This window comes from Cebus imitator, unplaced genomic scaffold (assembly GCF_001604975.1).
Source record: "Cebus imitator isolate Cc_AM_T3 unplaced genomic scaffold, Cebus_imitator-1.0 Scaffold45, whole genome shotgun sequence".
NCBI classification, from domain to species: domain Eukaryota; kingdom Metazoa; phylum Chordata; class Mammalia; order Primates; family Cebidae; genus Cebus; species Cebus imitator.
In genome coordinates this window covers 1,738,007-1,758,082 of record NW_016107360.1, presented here as the reverse complement: position 1 = coordinate 1,758,082, position 20,076 = coordinate 1,738,007, and positions in this window count along the sequence as shown.

The window sequence follows — 20,076 nt, the reverse complement described above, 5'->3', positions numbered from 1 at the left end:
ATGATAGCTACACATGCTATCTGTGGTTATTACTTTAATGATAGTAATTCAGATTTCTGTCTGTAAGGCAAGGTATGCTTCTTAAAATATTACCTAGAAAATATACTTTTAAATTTGATTATTATAAGTTACCAAGTACAATTTACTGCTACCAGATATTTTTCTGTCTATTAGAAATAGAACTTTGTCGCTCATGTAGGTAAAATTTCGTGTCACTTTTGCAAAGCCATTCCTTCAGTGAACTATGTAGAAATAGTACATATCTTCGTCATTGTCCATTGGCTCTTTTTACATGTTTCGATAGTCGAGTTAATTTTCACTGCTTCTGAGAAGGTATTAAATAATTGTACCTAAATTAATAATTTTAAAAAATTGTTGTTCTTTATGGCAGCTTTTATATCACCCTCTTCTAATGTCTAATTGAAATGTTTCTATTTTAAAAACGAATTTTGTCTTGGGAATATCACATTACTTCTTAGGTCATTGGAAATGGTTCTAAAAATGTTTTTCTCAATTCATGTTTATCTCAACTATAACAACTAGAAACTTGTGTTTTCTCTCTGGTGCTTGGGAAACCAGGGGCCCTTGTATATCGCATATAAATGTCAAGCTATAGAAGGGTGTGCTTAAAATTGCCACAATGTCATCTTGTTCCTCAGCCCATTAAAATGACACTGACTTTGGTGATGTATGTTTATGTCAACTTGATGAGATCCCCTTCTGAAAGGAGCTCTAGGGCTAAAAAAGGAGTAGTACACTTTTCAAGTTAAAGTGAAAAGTTCTTGAGGTGATGATTTTCCCTTTTTTTTTTTTTCTGACCCACACGCCTGTTCACAAGTTTTTAGGGCAACACAGGCCTGACAAGTAACTAATGGTTGGGTCATTGATAATACAGGTTGTGGTGCACTCAAGTGATCCTCAAGACCAGGTGCCTGTTCTCATTCAGTCACTTTCCTCCTCAAGGGAAATAGCCTTACTGGTGTACTGTGATACTATCGTGGACAACAATTGGCTTAGGGAGAGACAGTTGATGTCCTGCTGTATTTAATCAGTACATTTAGTGTAGAGTCTTGCTTTTCAAAGTGTGATCCAGGGAATAGTAGCATCAGCATGACCTGGGAACTTGTTAAAAATGCAGAATGTCAGTATTGCATTTTAACGATGACTCCAGGTGAATTGTATATACATCAGAGTTTTGGTATCACTAATTTAGATGGGTCTACAGAAGCTCTACACTTTACAATTGCAGAAATTCCTTAGTTGCTGCATTTTGGGTGTTGGATATTGATAAAAAAAATCCAACAAAAAAAACGCAAGCAGACTAAACAGACTCAATTCCATCTATTGCAAGTGATGGGTATGAATATGTAAAATGGTTAAATTTCAGATATTTGGCTGATTCACTTTTAGTCTTGGGAACTGGTTATTTTTCCATTTCTAGTTTGTGTTATGTTCTGGCTCATGTGGTAAAGCTGACTAAAACTCATCATACAAACCAGCATTTTTAATTTGCTTCTCTTGAGAGTAAGATTTTGTGGTTTTATCTCATATGCAACCACAGTTCTTGTGAAATAATCTAGTTTTGTCCCAAATCAGTAGGAAGGATTAAGGATGCCACAAACTCACCAAAAATATATTGTAAACGCAAGATGCAGCCGCAGGTCTGTGTCCAAAACAAAATGATGTGTCTGAAAATTAACCTCCCATGGGAGACTCTGCAGAGCCCCAGGAAGTCTAGCTGGAGCCCCAGGTAGCACTCTGTTGCCTCCTGAGTCACTATTTGGTGAGAGGTTGAAGTAGATTCCCCTTCTCTCTTGCTCTGCTAGTGGGATTGTAAGTAGTTATAGGCCTTGTAGAAGACAATTTTGATAAATATGTATCAAAATCCTTCAAAAGTGAATATTCTGTGATGCAGCAATTCTGATGATAAAAATTTATGAAAAAATAATTATATGTATGGATATGTAAGTGATCAATTTTACAAAGACATGGCTACAGTCTCCATGGGAGGCAAAAGCCAGTTTCTACTTGCTCTGCAACTTGCATGCTCCTTTTTGTTCTACATCTAATCCTTCCTTCCTCAAAGTAATGGAAGGTCCTTTAGTAAATCATTGAACCTCACCTGGGGCTCAGTTTCTTCATTTGGACAACATGGAGTTTGGGGAGACATTGTTTCTCAGAATATTATCTATGTAAACAACACGTGAGAATCATTTTACCTGTTCATATGAAATGCTAGTTCCTGAGCCTGAGCCTGAATCATCAGAACACCCTGTGAAGAAAGAATTATCTTTTTTTTTTTTTTTTTAAACAGAGGGGGAAGCTGGTAGAGCTGAAATTTGAACCCAGTTCTACTGATTAAAATTCAAGTGTTTGTTCTATCACTCCTAGGTGTTAGGGAAACAGGTGAGCAGAGAGGTGTAGACCTCTGCCCTTGTGAGCTTACATCCTAGCAGGAAGGACTTGTGATTATTATTGTCATGTGCTCCACATGGTTCCTTAAAGTGGCTTTTTGTGGTGGAAGACTTTTGTAAATCTTAACTTACTCCTATGGAATTAGTAGAAGATGTGATTTTTATTAATTTTGAGTTATATTACAGAGATATTTTATTTGCCAGATATTTAATACTCAGTAGCCAATGAAAATGCTTCATCTCACTTTTAATTTACAGACCTCCCTAGCAGAAATGCACATTGCTCTGGTTGGAGAGATGGTGTTTCTGTGAACTGGAGCAGGACTGACTCTTGTCTGTGGGTTATGTCTGCTCTAATTGGCTATGCAACCCACTCTTGTCTTGTATTCCACGAAAGTCTTGGTTTCATTTCTAGTAGTTACAGATTTGATAGTGTCTTCAACCTATCCATTGAACGTATATCCATTATACTTTCTGAACTGTTTCCCAAGTGCAGGGGAAAAAATGAATCTCCTTTAAAGCATTATTTAAAAAAATATTTACTGAGCTCCTCATGTGTGCCCAGCACTACAGAGTCATGGGGATACCCAGTGAACAAAGTATCCTAAGACCTGTGTCCTGACAGATTTAGATCACTCTGTTAATAGTCCACTTTTAAACCCTTTCCCTCTCTTTTTGCTATGTTCCACACAAATGTCGGTTAATTTTAAAAAATGGTCAGTTGAAATGAAGTTTTGTATATAATCGAATTCATTGGAAGCATGGTGGTGTGCAACATCCTGCACAGCTTAAACCATCACTTCCAAAGACAGAGACCCATAATGTGTTAACTCCTTATATCAAAACTGCGAAATGTGTTTTATGGAGTCAAAGAATTGGGTTGCTTTGAAAATCTTGTCATGCTATTTAATGCTCCTTCATTATATTTGGTCTTCAGTTTTATGGGCTGCTTTTGTTAGTTGGTAATAGCCCAAAATTACTGTAGGCTTTAGGGGGATGAAAGGAGAAATGGAAATGATTAAAAATAAATTAGCTTTTTTATGTACAGAAAGGAGGAATATTGAAGAAGCAGCAATACATTCTTAAAATGATTAAGTAATTAACTAGGGCATTTTGAAGCCTCATTAAAAATTAACAAATTGATCTTAATGCAGCTCATCTAATTTGGTTGGCAGGTTGCCCAGTGCCTTAAGGCTTTGGTTAATGGGCTCAGATGATAATCTTCACCAAATGGTAAGAATCTAGCATTTAAAAAAAATCTCTTCTTTCTGTTGATTATCTAGTGAGGCAAAGACAGAAAGAGGTAGGCTCTTACAGATGATACTTACAGTGATTTTCAAAAAATTTTAATGTATTGATTACATAAAAAAAGATGACATCTGCCAAGCATTGCCATGTAATCTGGGACTTGTTGGCTCCCTTTGGGATTATAAATGCCATTGCTGAACACCAGCTTTATCTACATACATTTAAGTAAATTAGACCAGAATCTAAATTCTAAACCTCTATAAACTCCATGAATTTGCCATTGTAATATGAAAGTAGCAAGACAGGGAAGCCAGGCTTTTCCTCTAGTGCATTTGTTAAGTTTAGGTAAATGCTGTGGCTTTGTCATGGATCATTACTTCCTATGAAAACTGATGATAAATAAGAATCCTTGAATTAGAAAGCACCCTAAAAGATTCTGATTCAAATCCGTGCCTTGAGGGTTTTTTTATATAGGGCTGAGGCTATGTAATTTACCTAATGACATAGAACTAGGACATGGAAGAGAGTCACACCAAATCCTTTCACTTTGCTCATTGCTCTCCCCTGCCCCCCAAGCATTGATCCAATCTTTTACCTTATTCATTGATTCAAAACACACATGCATGCGCAACGCGCACACACACACGTGCGCGCACACACACACACACGCCCCCCCCCCCACACACACTGCATCCTCTTCTATTTCCAATCATCCATTTTTAAGTGGAGGGATAATTTAATGATATTTCTGAAATGTTCTTCTAGATATATCCTTAAAGTGTTAAGAAATTCCTCAGTATTTTTAGTCAAGTCATCCATACCTTTTATATTAGCAGTATTGTTTTTCTAGTCATCTGTGTTTATGAATCTTTCCAAAGATTTATTTAGATTCATGCATTTTAGTTTTTATAGAAGTGGTCTTTTTCCACTCATATTTTATGGGTTTACATAAAATTTAATTGATTGTACATAATTAAAACACTAAGTCTGATTGGAATTTGCAGTTTTGAGAACATAAATGCCAGTTAGGAGCAGAAGTGTGCAAGGGTACCGGAGATAAATGTAGTAGCTGTCAGTGCTCAGTATTCCACAGACATCAGCATGCATCAGTTAATCTAGTGACTTGATTAAGAGGAGATTGACTAGGAGAGCTGTAATAACTAACATTTTTAGGGGTTTCATTCTGAGTCAGGCCCCATGTTAGGCACTTAACATATAGTCTCCTATCTAATCTTTACTGTAACTGTGAGGGTTAGTCATTATTAACCTCATTTATACAAATGAAAGAAAAAATCTCTGCTAAGTAGCTTGTCCAAAGCCACAATGCTAGCCGGCAAGTAGCAGATTAAGAGAGGAAAAAAACAGGTTTGGCCGTCTCCAAAGACCTTATTTTTAACCATCATGCTATATCATAACAAAGAGTTTGACTATCTAAAGTGCAAAGAAATCTGTACCTCCAGAAATAATGTAGATATCACAAATGAAATCTCCATTTTAAGAAATAAATATATTTCCCTACTCGGTATTATTTTTTTGCTATTCTTGTTATAAGAATTCACAAGAAAAGCTTTACTGAAGGACCCTGGAAAAACACAGGCAATACTGTTGGGTTTTGCAGAAATGAAGGTAAATAAACAAAATGTCCCATCCTGTTCTATGTTTTTTATTAGAAAGTTTACAATATCTAAAGTGAGTGATGTCAAATATAATATATCCTCTCGACTTGACATGAGTTTAGTCAGCTTGTAGATTTTTAGGCAAGGAACATGAAGATTTTATGACAGACATTTGTTTTCTTGTGGTTCTTTGTACTGTTGCTCCTCCCCCCATTCAGTTTAAGTCCTTCAGTTTTGATGACAGCTTTGATCTTTGATTAGAGAGAATAATTAGGATAATTAGGAAATGTTTGTGGGTTTTATTGGCGATCTAGACAGTGATAGCTATATGGCTGAGACACGGAATGAACCTGAGATCATATGTACATTTTTTTATCTTCTCCTACTTTTAGGGATTAAAGGGCATTAAAAAATAAATTAAAAATAGAAAATTGACCTTGACTTTATGAAATAAGTTTTGGAGTTAGCCAGTCATTTGTTTTGGCTTTTCAAGAGCTCTTAAAAACAACTACCTAGGATTTTTAATCATATGTGGATCACAGGCTCTATAGCTCCTTGTTCTCTTTAATGAAGTCAAGATAATCCTGGGTTTAATAAATTTTTAGAATCTCCTGTCCTTAAATGGAATGTTCTTGCCTTAAGTGAAGGTGGCACTCAATTCCCTAGAGTACCCTTATTGTCAGGACATTTATCTCATATCTTTTGTATATTTTCATGCATTATGGAATTATTTTATTCGTTCTTGCTTCTGAGTCATGACAGAGAACACTTGACTTATCCAGAACAGCCTCTCCCTTACCTCATGGTGTGATGGAAAATGCTTAACAATCATGGAAAAACCAACAAAAAGAAAAAGCTGAATGCCATGGTGCTGACTGGGAGCATTTGCTGATTTCCATAGTGTCAATACTCCCCCCTCACCTATTTCAAACTACCAACCTGACACCAGTGGATGCTGGATTGGAAATGTGCATAATGAGTTCTCAGGAGCTGGCTCCCGAAGAGTCTTGCTTTTTGCCCCTTCTGTGTTTTCATCATATAGCTCATGTAGGGTCAGCTCACTTCTGATGCTTTTGACCAATGGGAAGGCAGGCAACTAAGAGTTTCCTCCAGCAGCAGTTCCTTGCTTTAGTGTTAAGTTAATGCTCTATCAGCTCTTTTGTTTGTGACTTCAAATGTACTTTTAAGTGAAAAATTTCGTTTTAGGGATGATTTTGTCAAGATGCACACCCCACACCCCCCCAACACACGTGAATTGATATTTGTTCTGTTTCAGGGCCTCAGTCTTGGTGTTGGCCTACCATGTTTTTCCCGTGTTCTCAAGGGTCTCAAGCTTTCTCTCTTCAGTTTGCTCTCTTCAGCCTCCTGAGGCTATAATGAAATCAACCCACACATCAGCACATAGGCTTTAATCCTTTTTCCCAGTCTATACTCACAGATTTCCCAGGTAGAAACTGCCAGTGTGACCTTGGCAAGTACTTTGCTACAATGTCTCGAGTTTTTGCAAAACGGCACAAACTATACAAATAGATAGCAGCCCTCAGTTTTATGCAAGGTCTTCCTAACATTGGAACAGAATTCCAAGTGCAAGTAAGATGATTCAAATTATTTTTAATAATATAATGAAATGAGGTTAACTGTCTCGTGACATGTCTTCTGCTTTTCCGATCATGTTTTGAAGCTGTCTATATTGAACTGCGTAACATCAGCAGGATGAAATATAGATTAATTCTACTGCCTACTGGTTCTTTTTTCTCACGACAAGATTTCCAAACTTAAGAAATGTTTGCTCTTCTTGAATAAGACTTTAGTCCTTTAACAATTGATACAAAGTAATGACCACACTAGCCAAGATGATGTAGAGATTTTGCACCTTGATAATCCCTTGTGCTTTCAACACGTGGAAATGATAGACAAAATATAGTAAAAGAAAAACCCAAAAAAGCATAACTAGTTCAAATACAAAACAAATATTTTGAGGGTCTCACACTTCTCAAAGTGTGGCGTAAATGCCCAAGAGTGAAAAAGTGTCTGCTGCTATCTTTCTCAAATGTCACCTCCTCAATAAGGCCTTCTTTGGACACCCTAGCTAAAGTGGCCACTTCCCTTTTCTCCCACTCTGACAATGCAGTATCCCTTTTCCCTGCTTCATTTTTATTGTTAGCATTTATCTTCTAAATAGTATATATTTTAGCAATTTATCTGGCTGCCTGACTGGGGGTTCACTTCAGGAGGCAGGGATCTTGTCAGTTAAATATTTGTGAATGAATAAAGGAATGTTAATACATCTAACATATTTAGCAAAGTACTAGCATGTAGTAAATGTCTAGTGTTACTGTTAGTATTGACAGGTTGGTGATGGTTGGTCTGAGGCTTCCTACCTCACTCTGTGTCTATCCCTGTCTTCCACCCCTCTGTTGCCTTTGCCTTTCAGTGTATTGCTCTCTTTTCTACGTTTCTCCACAGTTGTTTCTTTCCCATTTCCTGTCTGTCCAATGTTGGGTCAATGCTATATGTCTGTGGAGAGTAACAGAGACCACTTCAGGCACCCCCTGCCATAGTCTGTCAGTTCCAGCTGCATGTGGGTATCTGGTAGCCAAGAGAAGAGTGGGTGGTGGGAGAAGGCAGAGGCTGATGGCAAGGGTAAGACCCTTTTTAGTTCCTCCCCATTCTCACCTTCACTCCCATGGATCAGGGCTACTTAACTTGGGTGAGAGCAGAGCTCACATTCTTTTGATTTATATTAACTGCACAGACAAAACACAATCACCTGGGTTTTGAATTTTAAGAACACACTTTTTTTTTTCCTTTCAACTTTATTGAGGTATAAGTGACAAATTAAAATTTTATATATTCAAGGTATACAACATAATGTTCATGACATACATGTATAGAAAATCACTGCTACAATCAGGCTAAGTGATGTATGCATCTCCTCACATAGTTACTTTTCTTTTCTTTGTGTGTGTGGCAAGAATCCTTGAAATTCTCTCTCTTTTAGCAAATTCCTGGTATACAACACATTGGTGTTAACTACAGTCACCATACCTTGCCTTTGGATATATTACTTCTGTCTATAGAATGAAACATGGGTTTTGAAGTTAAATAAATAGAAGTTTGTGGGATAAAGAGGTGAGATATAACCTACAACAAAGACAGGATAGGAGGGGCTCTGAACATCAGGAATTTGAAGTTAGGTGCTGAAACTATTTTTCGCGGCCCAGAAATGTAGTGAGGACAATAATGCATCCCCTGCAGAAGAGAGTCTCAAGAGAAATAAGAAACCTTGATATTGGCTTTGGTCTCTGTGGTCTTGAACGTCTCCCAATTTCCTGGCTTCCAGTCTACAGATAGAGAGTAAGTAGTGTATGTGGAATACTATGCAGCCATAAAAAAGAACAAGATCATGTAGGAACATGGATGGAGCTGGAGGCCATTATTCTTAGCAAACTAACACAGGAACAGAAAACCAAATATCACGTGTTCTTTCTTATAACAGGGAGCTAAATAACAAGAACTCATGAACACAAAGAAAGGAACAACAGATACTGGGGCCTCTTTGGGATTGAAGGGTGGGAAGAGGGAGAAGGGCAGAAAAAGTAACTACTGGGTCCCAGGCTCAGTACCTGTGTGACTAAATAATCTGTACAACAAATTCCCATGACACAAATTTATCTAATAACAAACCTGAACATGTATCCCCAAACTTAGAGTAAGAGTAAAAAAAACCCATAAAAATATATGAATGCTATATTCATGAACATATGGCGAAACAAAGTCTTTAACAAATGTATCTCCCTTTACTGTCTGTCATGCAGCTTATTTTAAAAATCTTATTTTCTTGTCTATTTTGTTTTCATTACACGCAATATACTGGTTGCAAGAACTAAAAAGACAGTATGTAGTGCAGATGGTAGGGTGAAATGATGAATCAGCTGCATTTGATGAGTGGGCAGTTGTCAACTTTTGCTTGATAAGAATAAAGTGAAACATGTGTCTTGTTCCTATTAGCACTATGTAAGAGTTTTTGTACCTTTATGCTAGTCCTCAGCAAATAGCAAAAATATTTTTAAGAAGCCTCTGAAGGATTTTCTCTATCATAAGTGACATGTGGACGGAAGGAGTTAGGAGTACTCTCAAAATAAGGTGTTAAAACTAAGTTGAATATTTCATTCTAGGTTGAATTTCAAAATGAATGACCATGAGCTAGCACCCAGTGCCATGCCCCACACATCTAGTGACTGCTTTATCGACAGATGTTAACTATACAGATCTCTAAAATGAGAGCAATTAGCTTCAAGGTGATGCTCATCCTTGCTAAGTTTTTGAAAATGGGATGCGGTACTTAGGTCCCCTAAGATAACAGGAAGTGGGCAGTGTCCATCTGAATAAACAGAGGCCTCCTGAATAAATGGAGATCCTCCCAGAGTGACATGTTTTGATTTTCACCTGTCTCAGTAGAGCCCTGCCATTCTGGCAGAAGCCCAACGTTGCTGTGGCCACGTCTCTGGTTCATAAAGGGATGAAAACTGTTGGGGAGCCTCACAAAGCAGGGGGATTGGCTGCCCATCAATTGTGGGATCATTTGCATTTCAGAACAAGGAGGTCTTGGAACATGTTCCATTCTGTTTCCATTGCCACAGCCTTGTGGAACTAGTCTAGGCTCTGGGGCTATACAGATTAGGCCTAAATCTAGGCCACTCTTACCAGTTGTATGACCCTTTGAAAGTCACTTAAACTTTATGAACCTCAATTTCTTCAGCTGCAAAATAGAAATAATGCTTACTTTCAGGGTTGTTAAGACAGTGGACATTTGGTCAGTCAAAACAGAAAAGAAGAAGTATGAACCATCTTCTATGCTGAACCCATGTTAGTTGGTGAGAATACAATGGTGAGCAAAAGAAATACTCTCCTTGCCCTCATTGAATTTATAATCCAGTTGGGAAAGGATATTTACTAGTTACTCGTACAGAGTAAGGTCTCAAAAGGTGGTAGCCACCTCATTATTTATTTTTAAAATGAGGGCACTGCCATGCCAAGAGGTTAAGTGACATGCTCCAGATTTCACAGTGAATGCTAGCAGTCAAATTCAGGGCCACAGAATTTAAAGTAATTGTCATAGAAGCTGGTGGTGGTGGCCCAGCACTTTAGTGACAAGACTAGACCTTTTAATTCACTTGAGGACAGGATTTTCCAACCAGACGCCAAGGTAGCATGGGTTTCCCCACATCATTGTCAAGTATTGCCAGGTCAGATTTATATCAGGTCAATTGGAATAATTCCAAAGCCACAATTAGTTCATTCTATATGGAATTTGTTACGCTCATGTGGGTTCTTGAAAAATCTGCACAAAGGTCAGTAACATAAGCCATAGGCTTAGGGTTAAATGAGCATTGATTTGCACTGACCACAGCACTGGTATTGAGAATGAACATTCTCAACAATGTATAACTCAATGATCAGTAGCACTCAGCTTTCACATTCCGATTAAAGGGTTCATATGAGAAATTTATCTCAAAGTGTAGTGCCAACAAAAATTTGCTCCTTCCTTTCTTACAGTGGGGTACAAAATAATTATGTTTACCTCTTTTGCCCAAACTGCCAAAAGACTTGGACTCAAACTTGTGCCCATTTACAGGGACTGCATTAACCCTGGAAGCTGGCATGTAAATTTCCTTCTCATTTCCTTGGTTCTGATATGTCATTCATTTCTATTATTTTATTGTCGGTATGTTATTTTATCTAAACTAACATGCCAAAATAATATGTCAAAAAACTTCTTTCCCTTGGAGGGCAAGAGAGTGCAGGCTCTCCAGGAAAAATAGGAAAAATTGTGAATGAGGATGACCTCTGGATTATTACTTTGTCACAAGCTCCTTTTTCCAGGTAACTATAGGCTTTCTGTTTGCTGCTGATGGAATGGAGCCCAAGGACCTATGACCTCTCAGTTGATTTGAGTCTGATCTCAAAATGAATGCCTTCCAGCCTTTTCTTATAGTTTCTGTGTACATTTGCTAGCATATCAGATAAAGCACAGCAGTTAAAAGCCCTTTGGTCCCAGATTTACTGTTTATCTAGATTTGCAGCGTTGGTTTAGCCTTGGCTTTCAGTGTACTTTTTGCGATTGGGAATTCGTTCTCCATGACCAGAGCTACCTTTACTTCAGTTTTCTTTACCTTTGTCTACTAAGTTCACATCAATTTTCTGCAGAATGGCAATTTTCTGCAAAATTAGTTTTTCTGTTCTTGTTGCTAATTGAAAAGGGAATACAAATAAAATATTTGAACTCAACTTTTAAATAGGAATATGTTTCGATGAAGCAGAGCTATAAAAGCACAATAAACAACCCAGATTTACTATAGCTCTTCTGCCCAGGACACAGTAAGATTACCATAATAGTCACAGAGCAGCTGATTTCTAGCTCAGCCCAATTAGTGATATTGCTACAATCCAAAATTCTTTCTAGTTGACAGGGTCACTGGGTGCCCTATAACATGCTCACCAAAGCCCACAAATGACCTGCCCTTTTTTTTCTGCCTCAAGGGTCCCACTGTTCTCTCTGTTGCCCCTGTTCTGCATTTTTCCAGTGATCCTCTCCTGGCCTCAGTGCTTGAGACTCGTTTTGAGGACGCCCTTCCTGGTAGTCCACTCTGCTGGCTTCCATAGGAATGGATTTAGCCACCCCTCTGCTCCTGTTTCATGATGTCTAAGCTCCCTCTGCCCAGCATTACACTCTTGTACCGGGCATAAAGTACAGCTTCCTATGTCCATTGTCTGGAGGCCCTTGACTATTCTGTCACTTGACCTGCTCATTGATTAACTGGGTGGGCGTGGCAGACTGCTGATTACACCCTCAAATCTGTTCCTCCCCTCTTCCACTTAATATGGCTGCTTTTTTGGAGAGTACCTTTCCCAGTCTACCCTGAAGCAAATTGAGGCCATATAACTAGGCTCTTGCTAATGAAATGTGAGAGTTTATATTTGTGGCCACTTTATTAAAAAATATATATTTGCCCTGTACATGATCCTTCCCCCTGTTTACTCTAGTGCAGCAGTTCTCAAAGTCTGATGCAGACACCTGAAGATTCCTGAGGCCCTCTCATGGAGTCTAGGAAATCAAAACTGTTTTCATAATAATACTAAAGTGCTATTTGGTTTTTTATGGTTGTGCATTTTTACGGATAGTACAAAAACAATGGTGGGCAGAACTGCTGGTGTCTTAGCATGAATCAAGGCAGTGACATGAGGCTGAGCTAAGACTCATGACATTCTTCACAGCTTTGCACTTGCAATAAAGCAAAGCAAAACAAAATGCCAGATTCAGTAAAGAATGTCCTTGAGGAAGAACTTATAAATGATCAATTTAATTCAATCACTGTCATTGAGCACACTTTTAAAAAAGATTCTATGTAATAAATAGAGAATATGTGTAAGTACTTCTGATGCATATCAATAAATGTTGTTTCCAGGAAAAGCACTTGGGTGATTGTTAGAGTTGTGAGTGGAACTACTCAGTTTTCTCATATAATGCCATTGTTTTACTTGAAAGAATGATTGTCAAGTTATGTTTATTCAGACATTTATTTTAAAATGAGCCTGTCACTTCAAGGAAAAAAAACTGGCAGAATTTAAGTTTTCAAGAGGAAATTTTAATTTTGGAAAATATGTATCTGTTACTATAAACTTGGAAACATCCTCATACTTTTAAATGCTTCTGATGAGACTAGCAGTAATATTAAATATGATTTTCTGATATTGTGTAACAAAATGTGACAAAATTTGGAAGTTCTGCATAATTTGGTGAACTAGTAATTTTTAAGGACAAATGCAAGATATTAGCAATCTGTGCATGGGTAAAAAATCCATTGGAAGTATAAAATAAGAAATTTTGCTTGTTTTTTGTCTGATATGTTTTGATAAATGTAATCAGTTGTATAATTACCACCATTCTAATGAATTTTAATGTAATAAAGTACTAAAAGTTTATTGATAGGGATTCAGATTCCATACAGCAATTAACCTTTAAGAAACTACCATTTAAATTTTGGTGTAGTATCAAAGAACAGTATTCATAATTGTCTGAAAAGGACTATTCATCCCATTCCCAGTTATATTTGTGTGAGGCTAGACGGTCTTTACATACTTTAACTAAAACAACCTGCTGTACCCAATTGAATGCAGAAGTGTTCCAGAGTAATGATAGTGATCTTCTAGTGAGTCAGATATTTAAAAGATTTAAATTTGTCTTCTAGTAAGTCTGATATTTAAAAGATTTACAAAAATATCAAATGATGCCACTCATTTTCACCATCTTTTTAGAAATATTTATATTTCACAAAATAAGTAACTTATGTTAGCAAACAATGGGTTTATCAAGTTTTAAAAAATGAATTAAGAGTTGGGGGGTTGCGGGTAAGATGGCTGAATAGGAACAGCTCTGGTCTGCAGTGCCCAATGAGATCAACGCAGAAAGTGGATGATTTCTGCATTTCCAACTGAAGTACCCATCTCATTTCACTGGGACTGGTTAGACAGTGGGTGCAGCCCATGGGAGGGCGAGCTAAAGCAGGGTGGGGCGCTGCCTCACCTGGGAAGTGCAAGGGGTCAGGGAACTCCTTCCCCTAGCCAAGGGAAGCCCTTAGAGATTGTGTCATGAGGATCAATGCACTCTGGCCTAGATACTATACTTTTCCCACAGTCTTTGCAACTCACAGATCAGAAGGTTCACTTGGGTGCCTATGCCACCTGAGCCCTAGATTTTTAGCAAAAAACTGCATGGCCATTTAGGCAGACACTGAGCTAGGTGTAGGAGTTTTTTTTTTCATACCCCAGTGGTACCTAGAACACCAGTGAGACAGAACTGTTCACTTCCCTGGAAAGGGGGCTGAAGCCATAGAGCCAAGTGATCTGCCTTAGCAGATCCCACTCCCACAGAGCCCAGCAAGCTAAGATCCACTGGCTTGACATTCTTACTGCCAGCACAGCAGTCTGAAGTCAACGTGGGATGCTCGAGCTTGGTGGAGAAAGGGGCAGAGCTGCTTTAGCCAGACTACAGCGCTAGATTCCTCCTCTATGGACAGGGCATCTCTGAAAAAAAGGCAGCAGCCACAGTCTGGGGCTTATCGATAAACCTCCCATCTCCCTGGGACAGAGCACCTGGAGAAAGGGACCATTGAAGGTGCAGCTTCAGAAACTTAAATGTTCCTGTCTGCCAGCTTTGAAGAGAGCAGCAGATTTCCCAGCACAATGCTGGAGTTCTGCTAAGGAACAGATTGCTGCCTCAAGTGGGTCCCTGACTCCAAGGTTCCTGACTGGGAGACACCTTCCAGCAGGAATCAACAGATACCTCATACAGGAGAGCACCAACTGGCATCTGGTGGGTGCCCCTCTAGGACGAAGCTTCCAGAGGAAGGAAAAGGTAGCAATCTTTGCTGTTCTGCAGCCTCTGCTTGTGATACCCAGACAAACAGGGTCTGGAGTGGACCTCCAGCAAACTCCAGTAGACCTACAGCAGAGGGGCCTATTAGAAGGAAAACTAACAAACAGAAAGGAATAGTATCAACATCAACAAAAAGGATGTCTAAACCAAAACCCCATCCAAAGGTCACCAAAATCAAAGAACAAAGGTAGATAAATCCATGAAGATGAGGAAAAACCAGCGCAAAAATGCTGAAAATTCCGAAACCAAGAATGCTCCTTCTCCTCCAAACATCACAGCTCCTCAGCAGCAAGGAAACAAAACGAGACAGAGAATGAGTTATGATGAATTGACAGAAGTAGGCTTCAGAAGGTGGATGATAACAAACTCCTCTGAGCTAAAGGAGTATGTTCTAACCCAATGCAAGGAAGGTAAGAACTTTGCAAACAGGTTAGAGAAATTGCTAACTAGAATAACCAGTTTAGAGAAGAACATAAATGACTTGATGGAGCTGAAAAACACAGCATGAGAACTTTGTAAAGCATACACTGGTATCAATAGCCAATTTGGGCAGCAGAAGAAAGTATATCAAATATTGAAGATTAACTTAATGAAATAAAGCATGAAGACAAGACTAGAGAGAAAAGAATGAAAAGGAACAAAGCCTCCAAGAAATGTGGGACTATGTGAAAAGACCAAACCTACATTTGACTGGTGTACCTGAAAGTGATGGGGAGAATAGAACCAAGTTGGAAAACACTCTTGAATATATTATGCAGGAGCAATTCCCCAGCCTAGCAAGACAGATCAATATTCAAATTCAGAAAATACAGAGAACTCCACCAAGATATTCCTTGAGAAGAGTAATCCCAAGACACATAGTTGTCAGATTCACTAAGGTTGAAATGAAGGAAATAATGTTAAGGGCAGCCAGAGAGAAAGGTCAAGTTACCCATAAAGGGAAGCCTGTTAGGCTAACAACAGATCTTTCTGCAGAAACCCTGCAAGCCAGAAGAGAGTGGAATATTCCACATTCCTGAAGAAAATAATTTTCAACCCAGAATTTCATATCTAGCCAAACTAAGCTTCATAAGCGAAGGAGAAGTAAAGCCCTTTACAGACAGACAAATGCTGAGAGATTTTGTCACCACCAGGCTTACCTTACAAGAGCTCCTGAAGGAAGCACTAAATATAGAAAGGAAAAACTGGACCAGCCGCTGCAAAAACATACCAAATTTTAAAGAGCATTGACACTATGAAGAATCTGCATCAACTAATGGGCAAAACAACCAGCTAGCATTATAATGACAGGGTCAAATTCACACATAAAAATATTAACCTTAAATGTAAATTGGCTAACTGCCCCAATTAAAAAACACAGACTGGCAAATTGGAAAAGGATTCAAGACCCATTGGTGTGCTGTATTCAGGAGACCCATCTTGTGTGCAAAGACACACCTAGGCTCAAAATAAAGGAATGGAGAAATACTTACCAAGCAAATGAAAAGTAAAAAAAGAGCAGGGGTAGCAATCCTAGTCTGATAAAACAGACTTTAAACCAACAAAGATCAAAAAAGACAAAGAGCATTACATAATGGTAAAGGGATCCACGAAGCAAGAAGAGCTAACTAACCTAAATACATATGCACCCAATACAGGAGCACCCAGATTCTTTAAGCAAGTTCTTGGAGACCTACAATAAAACTTAGACTCCCACACAATAATAGTGGGAGACTTTAACACCCCACTGTCAATATTAGACCAATCAATGAGACAGAAAATTAACAAGGATATTCAGGACTTGAACTCAGCTCTGGACTGAACAGACCTAAGAGATGTCTACAGAACTCTCCACCACAGATCAACAGAATATACATTCTTCTCAGCACCCCATTGAATTTATTCTAAAATTGAACACAAAAAGGGAAGTAAAACACTCCTCAGCAAATGCAAAAGAACGGAAAAAATGAACAGTCTCTCAGACCACAGTGCAGTCAAATTAGAACTCAGGATTAAGAAACTCACACAAAACTGCACAACTCGATGAAAACTGAGCAACCTACACCTGAATGACTACTGGGTAAATAATGAAATTAAGGCAGAAAGAAATAAGTTCTTTGAAACCAATGAGAACAAAGATACAATGTACCAGAACATCTGGGACACAGCTAAAGCAGTGTTTACAGGGAAATTTATAGCACTAAATTCCCACAGGAGGAAGCAGGAAATAATTAAAATTGACACGATAACCTTGATTAAAGAACTAGAGAAGGAAGAGCAAACAAATTCAAAATCTAGGATAAGACAAGAAATAACTAAGATCAGAGCAGAACTGAAGGAGATAGAGACACAAAAACTCGTCAAGAAATCAATGAATCCAGGAGCTGGTTTGTTGAAAAGATTAACAAAATAGATAGACTGCTAACCAGACTAATAAAGAAGAAAACAGAGAGACAAGTGAAATAGGCACAATAGAAAATTATAAAGGGGATATCACCACTGATCCCACAGAGAACAAAATACCTAGGAGTGCAACAGACAAGGGATGTGAAGGATCTCTTCAAGGAGACCTACAAACCACTGCTCAAGGAAATAAGAGAGGACACAAACAAATGGAAAAACATTCCATGCTCATGGATAGGAAGAATCCGTATTGTTAAAATGGCCATACTGCCCAAAGTAATTTATAGATTCAATGCTACCCCCATCAAGCTACCATTGACTTTCTTTGAAGAATTAGAAAAAACTACTTTAAATTTCATGTGAAACCAAAAAAGAGCCCATATGGCCAAGATAATCCTAAACAAAAAGAACAAAGCTGGAGAGGCATCACACTTTCTGACTTCAAACTATACTATAAGGCTAAAGTAACAAAAACAGCATGGTACTGGTACCAAAACAGAGATATAGACCGATGGAACAGAACAGAGGCCTCAGGTGTAACACCACACATCTACAGTCATCTGATCTTTGTCAAACCTGACAAAAACAAGCAATGGGGAAAAGATTCCCTGTTTAATAAATGGTGTTAGGAAAACTGGCTAGGCTTAAGCAGAAAGATGAAACTGGATCCCTTCCTTACACCTTATACAAAAATTAACTCAATATGGATTAAAGACTTAAACATAAGACCTAAAACCATAAAAATCCTAGAAGCAAACCTAGGCAGTACCATTCTGGACATAGGTATGGGCAAAGACTTCATGATTATAACGCCAAAATCAATGGCAATAAAAACCAAAATAGACAAATGGGATCTAATTATACTTAAGAGCTTCTGCACAGCAGAAGACACTACCATCAGACTGAACAGGAAACCTACAGAATGGGAGAAAATGTTTGTAATCTATGAACCTGACAAAGGGCTAATATATAGAATATACAAGGAACTTAAATTTACAAGAAAAAAACAACCCCATTCAAAAGTGAGTGAAGGATATGAACAGACACTTCTCAAAAGAAGACATTTATGTAGCCAGCAAACATATGAAAAAAGTTCATCGTCACTGGTCATTAGAGAAATACAAATCAAAACCTCAGTGAGATACCACCTCAGGCCAGTTAGAATGGCGATCTTAAAAAGTCAGGAGACAACAGATGCTGGAGAGGATGTGGAGAAATAGGAACACTTTTACACCTTTGGTGGGAGTGTAAATTATTTCAACTATTGTGGTAGACAGTGTGGTGATTCCTCAAGGATCTAGAACCAGAAATACCATTTGTTCCGGCAATCCCATTACTGGGTATATGCCCAAAGATTATAAATCATTCTGCTATAAAGACACATGCACACATACATTTATTGCAGCACTGTTCACAATAGCAAAGATGTGGAACCAGCTCAAATGCCCATCAGTGATAGATTGGATAAAGAAAATGTGGCAAATATACACCATTGAATACTATGCATCCATAAAAAAGGATGAGTTCATGTCTTTTGTAGGGACGTGGATGAAGCTAGAAATCATCATTTTCAGCAAACTAACAGAGATACAGAAAACCAAACACTGCATTTTCTCACTCATAAGTGGGAATTGAACAAAGAGAACACATGTACTCAGGGAGGGGAACATCACACACTGGGGTCTGTCATGGGGTGGGGTGGGGGGTTGAGGAGGGATAGCATTAGGAGAAATAACTAATGTAGATGATGGGATGGGTGCAGTAAACCAGCATGGTATGTGTATACCTATGTTACAAACCCTCACATTCTGCACATATACCCCAGAACTTAAAGTACATTAAAAAAAAGAAAGAAAGAAAGAAAGAAAGGAGAAATCAGTTGGGAAAGGTGATCAAACAGTGGCTGTTCTTGCTCAGGGTGATTGGTTTCATTAGGGACCACAAGTCTGGTTTTTCAACCTTGAGGCCACTTTAGGCTTGAAGGTGGGGTTTATTTGGGGAACCTTAGCTGTCTCATGCCTCTCTCAACTGTAGCCAGGTTGGCTTTGGTGAGTGGAAGTCCATGCTATTGAAGCATAATTTCTATCCCTGTCACCTTGGCCACTTTGTGAGATTATGAGGTTGTGACACAAGTGTTGGGGAAAGAGGCTGATTAATATCTAGATTTAAGAAAAGAATTAATAAAGTATTTATCATAAAAGGATGTTGAATTTTGTCAGATGCTTTCCTTCTGCATCATTTGAGGTGATCATAAGTTTTGATCCTTCATTCTGTTAATGTGGTATGTTGCATTTATTGATTTGTGCATGTTGAGTCACCCTTGCATCCCAGGGATAGGTTCCACTTGAACCTTTTAATGTGCTGTTGAATTCAGTTTGTGGATATTTCATTGAGAATTGTTTACATCTATGTTCATCAGGGCCAATGGACTATAATTTTCTCATAGTGTCCTTATCTGGGTTTGGTATGAGGGTAATGTTGGCCTTGAAAAATGAATTTGGAAGTGTTCTCTTCAATCTTGTGAAAGAATTTGAGAAGAATTGGCATTAAATCTTTTTTTTTTTTTTGAGACAGAGTTTTGCTCTTGTTACCCAGGCTGGAGTGCAATGGCGTGACCTTGGCTCACTGCAACCTCTGCCTCCCTGGTTCAAGCAATTCTCCTCCCTCAGCCTCCTGAGTAGCTGGGACTACAGGCGTGCGCCACCATGCCCAGCTAATTTTTGTATTTTTAGTAGAGACGGGGTTTCACCATGTTGACCAGGATGGTCTCGATCAATTGACCTCATGATCCACCCACCTCGGCCTCCCAAAGTGCTGGGATCACAGGCGTGAGCCACCGTGCCTGGCCGGCATTAATTCTTTAAATGTTTGGTAAAATTCACCAGTAAAGCCATCTGGTCCCAAGCTTTAGTTTTCGGGAGATTTTTGATTATTGTTTCTATTTCTTTACTAATTATTGGTCTGTACAGATTTTCTA